A 16,896-nucleotide genomic window follows, 5' to 3' on the forward strand; every position below is an offset into this window, starting at 1 on the left:
TCAAATACCGGGCAGGACGCTCTAATACCAACGCGGACGCCCTGTCCAGGATGCCAAACCTACTGGACGAAGGGGAGGATCCAGAAGAATTGGAAGAGATCGAACTCTCTGCGTTTCACCGTCATGGGATTACCCAGTATTCCCACCGTGTGAGGGGCCAGCGATCCGCTACGTTCAACCCCTTACCCCACTACAACTGGGCGGAGACGCAAGACAGTGACCCCGCAGTCCGTCTGGTGAAGGAGATGCTGACCCAGGCTGACGCCCGCCTGGACCCGGACGCTCCGGAAGAGACCAAGCAACTGTGGACGGAAAAGAGCAGACTGTTCCTCTACAAGGAGAAGTTGTGCCGCAGAATGGTCAATTCTCGGACACATGAGCTGATCTGGCAGGTGGTGGTACCGAGACGGGATGCAGCTATGGTGCTGGAGGCCCACCACAATGGGGCAGGGCACTTCGGATGGAAGAAGCTGGAGTTCCTGCTGCGTGAACGGTTCTACTGGATAGGCATGAGAGGAGCCATTGAGAGGTGGTGTAGAGACTGTGGCCCGTGCAATCTAAGAAGAAGGGACCGTGCCAGCCAGAGGACTCCCCTGCAGCCCATCATCACCAGGCAGCCGCTGGAACTGGTCGCTCTGGACCATGTTAAACTGGCTCCAAGCAGAAGCGGGTATGTCTACGCCCTAACCATCGTGGATCACTACTCCCGGTTCCTGGTGGTGGTCCCTGTCAAAGACCTGATGGCTCAGACAGCAGCCAGAGCCTTCCAGCTGCACTTCTGCCGCCCACACGGGTACCCGGACCAAGTGCTGACGGACCAAGGACCAGCCTTCGAAGCGGAGGTCTTCCAGGAGTTCTGCAATCTGTATGGCTGCAAGAAGATAAGAACAACGCCCTATCACCCCCAAACCAATGGAATCTGCGAGAAGATGAACCAGGTGGTGATAGATCTGCTAAAAACATTGCCCCTGGAAGAACGCAGTCTGTGGCCTGAGAAACTGCCCGATCTGGTGGATCTGTATAACCACATCCCGGTAGGTTCCACCAACTGTACCCCGGCTTACCTAATGCGAGCAAGGCCTGGTAAGCTGCCTGTTGACCTGGATATGGGAGTCCTGATACCCGAGGACACCTTGCCAGAAGCAGACTGGGATACAGAACGGCAGCAACAGTACCGGAAAGTACAAGAGAGCGTCAGGCGAAGTCTCTGTCAATCAAGAGAGAGGCAGGAGAGAACTTATAACCAACATGCTCCCGCTGTTCCCCTGGTACCTGTAGAGCAGGTCTTGAAAAGAAAAAGGCGGCTCCATAAGTTGGACGACCAGTGGGAAAAGGACCTGTACACCGTACTGCCCTCAAGTCACAATAATCCAAAGGTGTACGTCATCAGCAAGGATGGAGGAGAGACCACAGCCACTGTCTCCAGAGACCACCTGAAAAAGTGCCCCGAGAAGTTGCAAAGCACGGATGAAGATCAGGAAGACCCTCAACCCGTAGAGGAAAAGGAGGAAATGATCACCACCATACTCGGAGACTTTCCCCGGTCCTGGACACAAGTAAACAATGCTATCGTGGTGCCCGGCCTCACCTTTCTCTAGCCAGCCCCTCAATTGCCTACAGAAGACCAGGTAGAGCTGGAAGAGCAGCCGGCCCAGGAGGCAGAAGAGTCCACACCAGCAGCACAGGAGAATCAACCCTCTGCTAGTAGTGAGCCTGCCGTGCCCCTAGTGAGCCAAAGAGTGCGCAGACAGCTGCCCAGCTTACCCATAACACCTCCTACACCCTGTAGTGCAGGACCAGTTAGTGAGCTCCGTAGGTCCACTAGAGTCACTAGAGGTCAGATGCCCGCTCGCTGGAGAATCTAAACTAATGCACTGTGAATTTATCTGTTTAAATGTTTATGGTTTATGTTTGTTGCCTGTTATTAATTATGTCTCTCAGTTACCCTGCAGATTTATTTGGACTAACAGGTTATGGACACTGGATAACCGGAACAATCTTGTAGATAGTTGCTCCATTTGTGCCTCTTGCGAAGACGGCCGCGGAAGAGAAAACCTGTCTGGCGTGGTCAACTTGCGGCCCAAAGTAGCTAGCTCCAGCCTTGCAGCCACGCCCAGGGCCAACGCAAGGGGTTTGCTTTGGACAGGTCCTCTACTTCGCTTAAAACTTCACCCTGGGTGATATGGACACCCGGTTGCGGACACGCCATGACCTTTAAAGAACTAAAGCTTCTTGTAAATATGTTATTGTGTTATTGTTATAACCTGTATTTATGTTTCTTTAAAAAAAAAAATGTGTTTAGTCCCGGAGTACTAAAATTTACTAGGGGGGAATGTGACACCCCAGGGGTCTGGTTGCCACAGTAATAGAGATATTATGTCTCAGAGCAAGTGGGAGGTTTCTCTGGTCAGGAGCCCTAAGCATGCAACACTGCCCGCCCAGACCTGGGAGGGGAGGAATCTGCCCTTATAAACTGGGTCTGGGGCGGGATTAAGGCAGTCAGAGCCTGGAGAGGGAAATTGACAACAGGAGCTCTGTAGGAGCAGGAGCGAGTGCGAGAGGCTGGAAGCTAGAGAGCTCGCCTTGGCTGAAAACACTAACCCGGACACGGAGTCCGAGGCTGTGGGGACATCCAGGTCCAGCAGCAGAATCCAACCGGCAGGGGATTCCATGTCCTCTGGCCTTAGAAACCCGAAGGCACGGTCACAAGCAAGGGACCAGCACCGCCATCGTGAAGCGGAGGCTAACGGAAGGCCCCAAGTCACCGGCCATACGGGTGAGCACCACACGGTATACTCAGGGACGTGGGTTACTTCTACCCGCATAGAGCAAGGTAGCCAGGAAAGAGTGCAGATAGTCGGGGAGGCCTACAACTCCACCTGGCCAGGGGAGATCCTGCTTGCTCACAGACTGACCAGGCCCCTACTGCTAACCAGTACTCCTGGGAGGGTCTGCTTTATACCATCAGTAAAGACCCTGAACTGCACCACACGTCTCTGTGCTTCATCGCCGCACCAGCACCATTACTACTGGGACGCTCACACCATCACTCCCATCATCCACACTAGCTGCCCTGAGGCAATACTTCTCTCGTGGGGAGTTATCCCATACTCGGCTGCGCAAACTACATCAGCCTCAGCGGTCTGCAGCGCAGCGGCGGTCCCCACTGACCGCAATACACTGGTGGCGTAGTCGGACATTGTTATTACCTATAGACTGCCACTGGTTTGACCACCCTGGGCACGGACCGGGTCACCGCCACGGAGGACTACAACCCCCAGCGATCCGGCTCCGGGTATCCCCCTGCACCGCACAGGTCCAGGGGGCGCGTCAGTGGCGTTCTGAGTCATTAATCCAACCCTATGAAAGGGTAATGTTTTATTTTGCTTGTAACTGGTGGAGTGGTTCCATTGCGAAACTCTGTACTATAGAATAAATTCTAAAACTCTAAAACACTTCTCGGGGGCCCAAAACGTGTTCCTGAAGCTATAAGCTTATAAAGGAAATGTCTGTCAAATAATTTCAGGCCTCATATTATCAGACCCCACAGAAACAGCTATAACATGATTTGGCCACTCACCAGAATGGCTAATGACTATTGATATGTACCACTTCTGCTCAAGAAAATAAGATGGTTGCTTTTTACTAGTTCTGAGACTTGGAGGTCTTCTAGAGCGATATATTTTTGCAAGATGTTTTAATTAATCTCATGTGAGTCAAGTGAAGGGTCATCTGACAAGCCTCTGATTTATTGCATATATTCAACTAACTGGTAGTGAGATCTGGAGAGTCCTGGGCTAGGTCAGATGAAAACAATTGAACCTCTTGAAAACTGACATAAGCATTTTAAATCGCTCTCATTTATCTTGTTATGTAATGCCCTTTAATTGCCGAGCAGGGTCTATTTTTGTGCTTACTCTTCCATTAATATGCTTGCATCCATTTTCCATAATTTGATTCACTATAGTGGTTTTGATTAACTATATGAGCTGGAGGTTTCTTAAAGATCCAATAGTCAAAGTCTGTTCAAGGTCTATAAATTATATAATCAATGAAGTCATCTATGCAGATGTAACCACAGGTTTGATGAATTCACGGTCAGACAGGACACAATTCTTCTGTGAGTGTTGGATTGTGCTGAGGCTATGCACATTTCTTACTCCATGCTAAGGTTAGATTAATTAGCTGGTGCAATTATAGCGGCAATTTAGGAGAGATCTACAATTTCCCAATATGGATGTGATGCAATAAGAAGATTGCTAGTGATCTAGAAATGGTAGTGTTGCTTATTGTAACCAATTGCATCTTTTATTTGGTTTGTTTAATAAATGATAGTATGAAAATTAGATTTTTTTTAGAGCCTCCCCTATATAAAGTTAATTAAGAAGTCACAGGTTAACCCACTAGTAGAGACCAAGGGATCAGCTATTTTGGTTGAACCTGACAGTGTTAATTTTTCCTGCAGTGTCATCCATGGGTGGATACTGACAGTGAAGAACCCTTCCTCAAATCCTGCCTCTGGGCCCCTTCCCCAGTCAGAACCCACCAGCATTTACACATTCACATTTACATGCATATTCACATTAGGCACACATATACACACACATATATAAAATATACACATGTATGTTAATACATTATGCCCGCATGAACACATTATACATGCATAAACATAATATATATGTACACAACCATATATAAAATATGCACATGCTAGAGTTGGTGTGAATTGATTTGCAGGACCCTGTTCATCAACCACATTGTTATTATATGGCTGCTGTAAAGGAGCCCTGAGATCCATCCTACCTCACAGCTCTTCTTTTGATGGTCTGATCTGTTGTGACGTCAGTGTTGCGACATGATGCAAATGTAACATCATTGCAGGCTGGCTAATCAAAAGAAGAGTTGCAGATGCCAGGAGGTAGGAGGAAGCTCTCAGTGCTGCAATCCAGTGGCCACAGATTGATAAAGTCAATGGACTGGGTCCATTGAATTGATTTCCATCAACTCTAGCAAATACTCATTGGCGGACGGACACTCTGCGTGAGAACCAGCAGTGGGTTTTCACGCTACGAGTTACCGCAGTTCAGTGGCTATGAACTGCGATAACCTTACTGATGTCACCGCTCGTCACAGCAACCGGGTTCTCGCGCTATGCTGCGTGAGAACTGGCAGTGGCTGCAGCTCCTGTCTATGGAGCTGCGTTCCCTGAGCGGACCACTGTTGATTATTTTTTAGGGGTAATAAATGGGTAAAAGAGAGAATTTGTCAGGGAATGCTTTTTACAAATAAAGGACTTTTGTGTGTTTCTTTCTTTTGACTACGGGGTTAGTAATCGGGGTGTCTGACAGACACCTCTCCATTACTGACCCCTGGGCTTGATGTCAGAGGAGCGGAGGATCTGTGGAGGATGCACAGTTGTGGGGGATCTGTGGAGGATGCACTGTTGTGGGGATCTGTGGAGGATACACTGTTGTGGGGATCTGTGGAGGATGCACTGTTGTGAGGGATCTGTAATTACGGTACATTAAATGTGACTACGGCTCCCACCATTGTTCAGAATACACCTACCGTATCCATGATCTGCATGAATTCTTAAGGATGACGGGGGCTATTGTCATATTAAAATACAGTAAACATTTTGACCTATTACTGTACAGTGCAGTCCCTGTTTGCTAACCACCCCCTTCATCCTTAGGAATACACCCACGTACTGTACACATGAGTGTATTCTTAAGGATGAGGGGGTGGTAGTCACATTTTGACCACCTGTATACATGGGTATACATGGGTACCACTACTGTATACATGGGTATATTTTGAAAGATGAGGGCGGTGGTAGTCACAGTACTTTAGCCACTTATGGGACACTCCGTGGACTTTTTATACTACATATGACTACAATCCCCATCATCCTTCAGAATACACCCATTGGTACTGCATATTCTGAAGGATGATGGTGGTTGTAGTTACTTCCATTCAGTGTCTCTGCTCACCTATAAAGCCGAAGATGTTTATTAAAGGCTACAAGACCTTTCATATAAGGGACACATTTTTGTCACTTGCAGATCACTGATTGGTGGAGGCAGATTAGCAGCAGGTCCCTCCACCATTCAGCATCCAGCCCTGCGGAGGGTGAGAAGAATTGCTCTCCTCTCTCCTCTCTCTCTGAAGGTCCGGGCTGCTGCGGAGTACTAAATGCAGCTTACGTCACCGGGCCTTCAGAGGGGAAGGAGGATTCAGTGATGCTGTGCCTGTGCGCCACTGCTGTAATGAACAGCCCGGCCACTTCACAGGCCGCCGATCCCGCCGGCCACTGCAGAGCACGTTGGCCACTAAAGAGCCCACCGGCCACTTCAGAGGCTCCACTCCCGCTACACAGCCCGCTGGCTGCTTCACTTCACCACCCGTTGCACGGACTTTCCCCGGGCCGCGGTGAGTGATAACGCAGTTTGCGCTTTCATGTATATATTTGTGCTCGCTTTTTAAGACGCACTGAGTTTTTCCCCTCACTTATAAAGTGAAAGATATGGTATATATCTCACTGACATACAAGTGCTTCTCACAAAATTAGAATATCATTAAAAAGTTAATTTATTTCAGTTCTTCAATACAAAAAGTGAAACTCATATATTATATAGAGTCACTACAAACAGAGTGATCTATTTCAAGTGTTTATTTCTGTTAATGTAGATGGTTATGGCTTACAGCTAGTGTTGAGCGAGCATGCTCGACACTGCTCGGTACTCGCCCGAGCATCTCACTACTCGGGATGCTCGGCGAGCACCGAGCATTTCCGGGTAACTCGGGCGGGAGCTCGGGTCTCCGCCCTGCACGTTTGGCGCTCTTTACAGAGCCAATGAACATGCAGTGATTGCCAGCCAGTCACTGTAATGCCGCAGCCATGTTGGTTGTGGGCATTACAGTGATTGGCTGGCCGCACAGCGTCACCTCGAGTATTTAAAACCGGGCGCCGCCATCTTGGACACAGTCGCTCTGGATCAGACAGTGTAGAGAGAGTGCTGCTGAGCTAGGGACAGATTTTTACTGCGAAATAGGTAGTGTAGGGTCCCTAAAGCCTGCAAAATCAAACAAACAGTCCTTCTCAGGACTTATATCCATCCCAGATATCAGGCAGGCAGGCAGGCTGTATAGGAGACGCAGTGGTTATACCAACAAACACTGCATTACAGTCCTGTGTGCTGCTTTTCAAATTGCTAGACTTAGCACCAGGTCTCAGGGGCCAGGAAAACTAGAGTCTGGTGTAGGCCAGAGAACTAGAACTGTGGTTTTCCTCTTCCACGGTTCACATCTGGGTGTAATCCACCTTTTTGCATAAAAGAAAACAGTTTCAGTGTCTCGCTGACTGTTCAGACACAAATATATCTGTTTAAAAGATTCTGGTGTAGTCCAGAGAACTAGAACTGTGGTTTTCCTCTTCCACGGTTCAAATCTGGGTGTAATTCACCTTTTTTTTTTTTTAACAATACTTTTTATTGAAATTTTCACTTTATACAACTGTATTCCAAGTATTGGACTCTGGATATGTAGCACCCTGAGGATTCGGCTGCTACAGGGGTATTGCACCTCAACCCAGAGGTGTGATATTCCACTCCCGGGTAAGGATGGAGTGTGGAACTGAGCTCAGTTAGCTGCATGCACTACACACATCCCATTTCCGAGGAACAGACCGATGGTACTCCCACTAGAGAAATGTGCAGGTACGACAGTGTCTGTTCCTGGCTGGAGTGGGAGGGGGGTGGAACATCCCAGTAGTGTAGGGGCAGATAGGGGGAGCAGTCTGGGTAGTGCTAGGAGCTCATTGGGTGCTGGTCACCTGAGCTCACACATAGAGGGAGTATATAAGGTGGGCACCATCTTAGGACAGGGTCTTTTGCAGAATGAGGTCAGTCTGTCAGAGCAGAGGAGAAGAGCAGCTCCAAGGCCAAGAGAGAGAGAGAGGAGAAAGAAAGACCCAGAGGGGGAGAAAGAAGGAACTCCAAGAGCCCAAATTAGACCAGAGGGTGAAGAGTTGGCAACAGGGTACCGGATCCCAAGCTGGCAGAGGCTACAGCACACCTTAGCCAGGAACCGGAGGTCGTGGGCAGGATCGATCTGCCACGATCACCCACTAAATCCACCCGGAAGGCAGACCAGGAATAGGGTCAGGGAACCCAGAGACAAGGGTTTACCACCAAGAGGCCCGAGGGAGCCGGACATAGGTGGATCCCTGGTGGGGAAGGCCAGAGAAGAGGACAGGACAGAAAGGGAGCTCAGGACCACGCTCCAGAATCACCTGGGGGTTGGCTGAGTCCAGGACCTGGTGGACGCAGCACGGCTCGGGTGGTCACTTAAGGCCGGAGTGACCAGAACAACTGCAGTAAGTAAACAAACCCTGAACTGCACAGCCCGACTCTGCGTCTCATTTCCATCCCCGCTGCACCACCACAACCCCCATCCTCTGCAACTGATTCCCTGAGGCTATACCCCTCCCGTTGGGGGTTATACTACCTGAGCTGCACATACATCACCAGCCTCAGCGGACCCTGCTGCAGCGGCGGCCGTACTGACCGCAATTCAACGGGTGGCGTAGTCGACACAAAAGAACATCTAGTAACATCATAAGGACTGCCACACACTGAGCTTGACACCCTGGGCACGGACCGGGTCACAGCCACTCGGAGACTACAACCCCCATCTGATCCGGCTCCGGGTATCCCCAACAACACTGGCCCAGGGGGCGCGTCAGATACATTAAGGTACATCTCTCGCGAAGGTAACATTGTTGATCAATAGTATTATTTCGGATTTTTGAATATCATGTTCAGTGAGAAAAGAAAAAAAACCAAAAACAAAACAAAACAGAAAACAGTTTAACAGAATAATCCCCAACTGCCCTCCCTCATCCCAGACATACAGGAATACCTATGTACAGCGACCTTGTTAGTTCTGTCTTTATTTATTTCAGTGTCTTATAGCTCCTCTCACCTAGGCGACACGTTCTATAACTTCCTTCCCTTCCACATTTGGATCAGCAATTTTTAACCTACCCAATGTTCCACTCATGTCTTCTACTATATACCAGCTAGTACACAGAAATGGCTTCACAGCTCCTTGAATTTCCTCATTTGTGTAATACTTCAATAGAAAACCCCTCCACTTTGTCATGAGTGCTTTTGCATTTTTTTCCCTATCACGCTCGGCTTCCAGCTTTTCCGATCGAAACAGGGCTTTCAATTGGGCTATGATTTCGTTCGGACTTGGAATAGAGTCAGACAACCAATGTTTTAATAAACTTCTTTTAGCTATTAAACACACTGTATGGAACATTGGGGCCAAAACATTCCAACCCTTCTGTTGTGCATTTTCTTCAGTACCCCAAAAATGAAAAAGAAGCGGTAGCGGATGTAGATCTATATTGTGGACGCCTAAGTTCTCTAGTATATTTTTTGTATCCATCCAAAATTTTTGCACTTTGGGGCAGCTCCACAGACCGTGCAGTAGGTTAGAACTTTTGAGCTTGCACTTTGGGCAGTGTGTCAGGCGGTCTATCATATTTTTGGAAACTGGTATATTAAAGGCTATAATTGCTCTATGCATAATTCTGAATTGCGTGTCTCTCCAGGTCTCACTCAATATGTTTTTACGTACCGCCTGCCAACCTAATAGAATTTTTTCCCCAATTTCTACCCCTTCTATTTGACTTTCCCAAGATCCAAATATTTGTTTCACATCCGCCCTCACAAGGATTTCTTTAATACCTTTATATATTGCAGAAACACTGTGATGCGAACTTGCCCGGTTTAGCAGCAGGGTATCCATTGCATTCCTTTTTGTTTCTTCCCTGACATTTATCAAGTGAACCATCACTGTCTTTCTTATCTGTTCAAATTGTAGGTATTGTTGCTTTTTAAGATTAACTTTTGAGATGGTCTCCTCTTCAGATAGCCACCTGTTTTCCTTCTCATGTAGTAGGTTAGCAACCTTATGTATCCCCTTTATTTTCCACTCTTGGAAAAGCTTGCTTTCCCCTATTTGTCCTAGTGCTGGATTATCCCACAGAGGCAAGTCCCTAGATATTTTCCATGATAATTTTAGTCGCTTTCTAATTTCCTTCCATGTTGCTATCGTGTCCCGGTATATTATTGAATTCTTAATTTTGCTAGGTAGTATGATTTAAAGGTGTATGTAACAGGAAGACTAAGTTCCAGGGCCCTGCATAATGTTTTTCCAGGTTCATGTCAGAATATTTACTAGTATCTTTCAACCAGTCTATTATGTGTCTAGATATGCATGCCAGATTGTACCCTCTTATGTCTGGTAGATTGGCACCTCCCTCATTCCTTGTTGCCATCAATGTTTTCAGTTTTATCCGAGGTCTCCGACCCTTCCATATGAATTTCCTAATAGAAGAATTTATCCTTTTAACATCTACATGCTTTAAAAGAGTTGGTATAGTTTGCAGCGGGTACATGAGTTTTGCAGTGCTCATCATTTTTATTAGGTGTATCCTGCCTAATAGGCTCAGGGGAAAGTTTTGCCATCTTTCTAGTTCTTGCTGTATTTTAGATATAATTGGGGGAAAGTTTAAGTTATACACTGACTCTGGTCTCCTACCCAGTTTGATGCCCAAATAGGTTATGTATGCTCCTGCTATCGGTATATCATGAAGCTCTTTTCTCACTGTGTGCCCTCTTCCTTTTTCTTTTAATTCCAGTATTTCACACTTATTTTTGTTTAGCGTAAACCCTGAGCATTTCCCAAAAGCCTCCAGAAGTTTCAACACTCCTGGTAAATCTCTTTCTACCCCTGCCATATAAAGTATTATGTCGTCCGCAAAGTACGAGGCCTTAATCTTCTCGTCTCCTATTTTCAGCCCTTCAAATACTTCATACTGCTGCAGATAGCATGACAAAGGTTCAAACGCTAAATTAAATATAAGTGGTGACAAAGGGCAGCCCTGGCGTGTTCCTTTTTCCAACAGGAAGCTAGCGGAAAGGTGCCCAGGGGTTTGAATTTTCGCCATGGGATTATTGTATAGGGCTTTTATAAGGTTTCTAAATTTGCCCATCACCCCCATTTTGTCTAGGACTTGTTTTAACCAGGACCATTTCACCTTGTCAAATGCCTTCTCTGCATCTAATGTAACTAAGGCCGGGTCTTTACTCTTATTGTCTCCATTCCTTACTGTGTCTAATGCTAGTAATGTACGCCTGATGTTTGTGGCTGCGCTCCTGCCCTTTACAAGCCCACTTGTGCTGGTGACACTAGTGTCGGGAGTATTTCTGCTAGCCTGTTCGCCATCAGTTTGGATATAATTTTAATATCCTGATTTATCAGGGATATAGGTCTGTAGGCCGCTGGATCCTCCCCATCCTTCCCTTCTTTTGGTATCAAACTTATATAGGCCATGTTGGTTCCCCCCAACAATTCACCACCCTGTAACAACTCGTTATACCATTTAGTCAAAATGGGAGCTACTTGATGGGACATGACCTTAAAAAAATCGCCTGTGAACCCATCAGGCCCAGGTGTTAGAACCTTGCTCTTAGGTTTTTTCCTTTGCTGGTCACATGACCTTGTTGGCCTATTTAATCCTGCTTTGCTGGACTTCATTGTATAACTACTTTCTAGCTAGCCTGTGCTCTGTATCTAACTCTGTTAGTTTGCTTGGTCTACGGACCTCTATGTTCTATATATTTTGTTTGTTCGTCTGTCTGCTACTATTTCTGTTAGGAGGTGTCCCATTTTCCTCCCAGTCCTTAGTACTTGTAGGGATTCCTTCCCCACATCTATAGGTCTCCGTACAGACTAGCTTAGGACTTTAGCAGGTCTGATCGCAGGATCAGGTTCCCTGTTACATCGTAGGGATTCAGCTGAGTTCTATCGTAGTGACAGATCTCCTCTCTTTCCTTAGCTCTGGTAGCAGAACATAACACCAGGGGCTTTACTGCCCGGTAGACCTCCAATAGTGCTTTTCACTTCTTCCTCTGTTACCGGCGCATTTAACATGTTCAGTTGTGACTCAGTTATGGCAGGCATTTTAATTTTGCTGTGGAAGGTCATTGCCATATCCTCCTCGCAGCCATCTTCTGAGTGTAAAGCCGCATAGAATTCCCTTAAGACACGGCTTATCTCTTTTGGATTATCTACAGCTATCCCCTTCTCATTCTTAAGTTTCAGTATGCCTTTCCTCCCCTGTCTTCCTTTTGCTAAGTTTGCCAGTAGCCGTCCCGCTTTATCCCCAAACCTCCTTAGTTCAATTTCCTTTTGTGACTTCCTAAATCCGTCTTTCTTCTCCGCCCATTCATCAAAGTTTTTTTTGGCCTCCTTCCAATCTTCCCTTGCCCTTTCCGTTTTTAATTGTTGGAAGAGTACGTACTTTCTCCTCAGATCACCGCTAACCTCTTCGTATTTTGTGTTTGTTTTTTTCTTCAGTGTATGGACATATGCCATCAGTCTCCCTCTCAAAACAGCTTTCCCTGCTTCCCAGAATGTTTGTGTCTTTAATTCGTCTGATGAATTGTGGAAAGTGTATTCCTCCCACCATTGCTGTAGTGTAATGATAAAATGTTGCTCTCTAAGAAGAAAGGCAGGGAATTTCCATATATAGTCTGTCCCTTTTGGGTATTTTCTAGGAGGTTTATAGAGGTTGGCGCATGGTCCGAAATAACCAGTTCCTCTATTTTAGTCTGATTGCACCTATATAGCAATTCTCTACTGACAAGAAGATAGTCAATCCTGGACCAAGTCTGATGCGGGTGGGAAAAGTGTGTGAATTCTCGCTCAATGGGGAATTCCATGCGCCATACGTCTGATAAATTTGTGTCGGCTATCAAGTCAGCTAGCAGAGTTGATTTCCCATTCGGTCTAAGTTTTGCACCCCCTAAACTTTGTCTGTCCTCCTCCTCACGGTGAGTATTGTTAAAGTCACCTCCAATTACTATTTTCTTGGTCGTATTTTGCAGTAAACTAGTGTGCAGATGTTCGAAGAATGGTTTCTGGTTTGCGTTTGGTGCATAAACATTAATTATACTCAGCTCCCCCTCATTCCCTTCAAGCTGTAGCATTATATACCTTCCCTCTGCGTCGTGTTCTACCTGTGTCACTTTGTATGTAAGGTTTTTGTGCAGCAATATTAACACCCCCGCCTTCCTCCCTTCTCCTTCCGATCCATAATCCTCCCCCACCCACAGTTTTTTCATTCTAAACAAGTTTTCCTTCCTCAGATGGGTTTCCTGCAACAGTGCTATGTCTGTTTTTAACTTTTTTAAGTGTCTTAGAACCATCATTCTCTTGGTTGGGGCTCTGAGCCCCTTTACGTTCCACGAGACTATCCGCATACTATGTGTTTTATCACTTCTGGATTATAGATTAAACTGACACTCCTTAATACTTTTGTTCCTTCCTGTACTTGAGCTGCACTCTGTATGTCTTTCCCTTTAATAAACCTTCCCTTAATATTAACATATAACAACATATAAACAAACAATGACGTCTTCATCTTTGTGACCTCCTTTTTTCTGGCAGCTTCTCCCCATATGCTCCTCCCCGGCATTTTGTTATTACTAAATCATGTTTCTGTTCTTTAAATGATCACCCCCTCAAGTGAGTAAAATCAAGAGAGTCCATGGGTTGCCAGATTTTTTGAGATCTCTCTCTCTTAAAATGTTATACCCTCCCATATGGTCCACTTATCTTAACCAGAGTCCGCAGCCAGGGATCCCCTAAGATTTTGGGGCGATCTTTGTCTTTGGGTTTGCGCCGCTGACTTCCGTCCCACAGATTCTTCATCCGCCTCTGCGTCCTGTTCCGTTCTTCTCTCCCGTCGTGGCGAAGCCCTCTTCTCCTTTTCTTTTGGTCCATCTTTTTCAACCATCCTGGAAACATACTCCTCTGCCTCCGCCCGGTTCTGAAAGCTCTTTACCAGTCCGTCCGCCTGCCGTACTTTCAGGGTGGCTGGGTACACAAGCTGAAATTGGATTCGGCCATGGAATAGCTTTGAGCAGCAGTTGCTGAACATCCTCCTCCTTTTAGTGACCTCTGCGGAGTAATCATTGAAGATAATAATTTTGTGGCCTTGGAAGTTTAGCGGTTCTTTACGACTTCTGAAGGCACGCAAAATAGCCTCTTTATCATTAAAGTCTAGGTATTTGGCGATGGCTTGTCTGGGTCTCTGATTCGTTTCTGGTTCTGTGGCAGTACTTGGCCTAGGCGGCCCTATTCTGTGCTCTCTTTCCACTCTCATTTTTTACGCTAAACCCAGAGCTGATGGCAGATCCTCCTCAAATAGCCTCTGAAGTTGTCCAGGCTTTATCGCTTCAGGCAGGCCCACTACGCGTACTTTGTTTCTGCGTGACCGGTTCTCTAGGTCCTCAATGCGGTCAGCCATAATGTACACTTGTTTCTGCAGTATGTTAACATCCTTTTCTATGTGCTCAGTTTTATCCTCCACTTTCCTTGCTCTGTCTTCAGCTTCATCCAGTCTCTGCCCATGCTGTGTAATGTCTTCTTTAAGGGCTGCCAGTGACTGCTGTATTGTGCTGGCTAGAGAGGCAGTGATCTCTGGGACAAGGTGTTTTGCTACTTCTTGTGCCAAATCCTTATAGTTCATGCTGTCAGAGTTTATTGCACCAGCCACCAGTGAAAGCTTCTCACACTGATCTTCTTTTCTGTTCATTTGGCAATGATCTACCTCTCTGACACCAGCATCAGCTTGCATCTCCTCCCCTGAAACTGCCTCGCTCCCCCTCTCCATTTGCTGTGAGCGTTCAGCATGCTTGCCTTTATCAGTGTCGGCCATCTTATCTCCTCTTTGCTCTCCACACTTCTTGCCTGCTTCTGGGATTTTACAGCCACTTCTGAGGAGGTACCGGTCCATGTGCAGCCAGGTACTTTCACACTATCATCAGGACCCTCTGCCCAGCGTCTCTGTATGTTTTTATGTGCCTGAGGGGGTGGTAATCACCGGGGCTTTGCAGAGCTCTCAGTCTTCAATCCTCCTTAGCCAGGGCCGGATCCGGAAGTCGTAATTCACCTTTTTGCATAAAAAAAAATAAAAACAGTTTCAGTGTCTCACTGACTGTTCAGACACAAATATATCTGTTTAAAAGATTCTGGTGTAGGCCAGAGAACTAGAACTGTGGTTTTCCTCTTCCACGGTTCTAATCTCCTTTTTATTACCCTTTTGCCATTGATAGTGCAAGTGTAAGCTATTTTACTTCATTTACAATGGGCAAGGCGCGTGGCAAGGGACGTGGAACTGGACGTTCTGGTGATGGTGCGTGCAGAGGACGGGGCCGTGGCCAAGGTGAAAATGTGCCACAACCAACAGCCACATCTTCTCGCTTCCAGTTCTTGACCGAATTACTAGGGAAGCACACAACAACACCACTATTGCCAACTGATTAGTGTGAACAGGTTATTAATTGGATAGCAGATAATACTTCCAGTCAACTGGGCACCACCACCTCCGGTCTGTCTTCCACACGGTCAAGTCTTAGTAGCCGTGAGTCTCGACCACATACTCCTCCTCACCCTGATGCTCCTTCCTCCCACCATGCCGAGTATCGTCAGACAGCAACTGATCCCACAGTTGGACACTCTGAAGAGCAGTTCACTGGTCCATTTCCATATTTGGGCCCTTCGCTTGCTCCATTTGAAGTGGTGGAAGAGGAAATCCTATGTAGCGATGGCCAAATATTTGAACAGACACGGCCACAGGAAGGCGATGCTGGCAATTTGTCACAAGAGGTGGACGATGATGAGACACAATTGCCAGGAAGTGAGGAGGAGGACCATGGTGCGGAAGTGGAAGAGGAGGAGGTGGTGGATGATCTAGTAACTGACTCAATATGGCAGGAGGACACGCAGAGCGAGGCCAGCGGCACACAGGGGGAGGGAGGCAGAGTACCCCAACAGGCAGGAAAAAGCAGTGTGGTGGCCGCAGACATAAGGCGGGCAACCGTTCCCCGTAACACCAACACGAGGGACGTTGCCAGTACAACCGATAGGTCTTCCAGAGTCTGGAATTTTTTTAAAGACTCTGCTGATAACCCCAAAAAGGCCATTTGTACCACCTGTCAGTCCAGCATCAGCAGGGGTGACAAAACTACCAGCCTGACCACCACCAGCATGATCAGGCACATGTCAACAAATCACCCGACTTTGTGGGGCGAACCCCAGGGTCCACGACCAGTGTCAGCGGGTGTCACCACTCCTGATTCCGCTGTTGTGCGTGTAAGAGAACCCCCTGTTGTGCGTGAAAGGCAATCCCCTGTCCATACTGCATGCAAAGATGCCCCCTCCTCTCAGTCTTCACTTGTTATGGCAGTTTCTCAAGAAACAGCATCAACGTCCACGTCCACGTCCCACCGCAGAGTTCAATTGTCCATATCCCAGACCTAAATTCGCACATTTCACGACTGCTTGCGTTGGAAATGCGGCCTTTTAGGCTGGTGGAGACGGAATCCTTCCGCAACCTTATGGCGGTGGCGGCCCCTTGGTACTCGGTCCCCAGCCGACACTATTTTGCCCAGTGTGCCATCCCCGCACTACACATGCACATGTCCCAAAACATCTGCCGTGCCCTCAACAACACAGTTACTGGGAGAGTCCACCTGACAAAGGACACGTGGACAAGTGCTTGTGGCCAGGGGCGGTACATCTCCCTGACGGCACACTGGGTAAACATAGTAGAAGTCGGGACCCAGTCGGATCTTGGGATGGAACACATCCTCCCCACACCAAGGATTGCGGGCCCTATGTCAGTCAGAGTTGCCCCCACATTGTACAGCTCCTGTGCATCAGCCTCCATCTCAGATATCACCACATCAGTTACAAGCTGGAAGCATTGCCGTACTGTCTCAGCCAAGCGGCAACAGGCTGTGCTGAAAC

This window comes from Phyllobates terribilis, unplaced genomic scaffold, assembly GCF_046119375.1.
Source record: "Phyllobates terribilis strain yellow unplaced genomic scaffold, ASM4611937v1 Scaffold_13__5_contigs__length_258822181, whole genome shotgun sequence".
Taxonomy (NCBI): Eukaryota; Metazoa; Chordata; class Amphibia; order Anura; family Dendrobatidae; genus Phyllobates; species Phyllobates terribilis.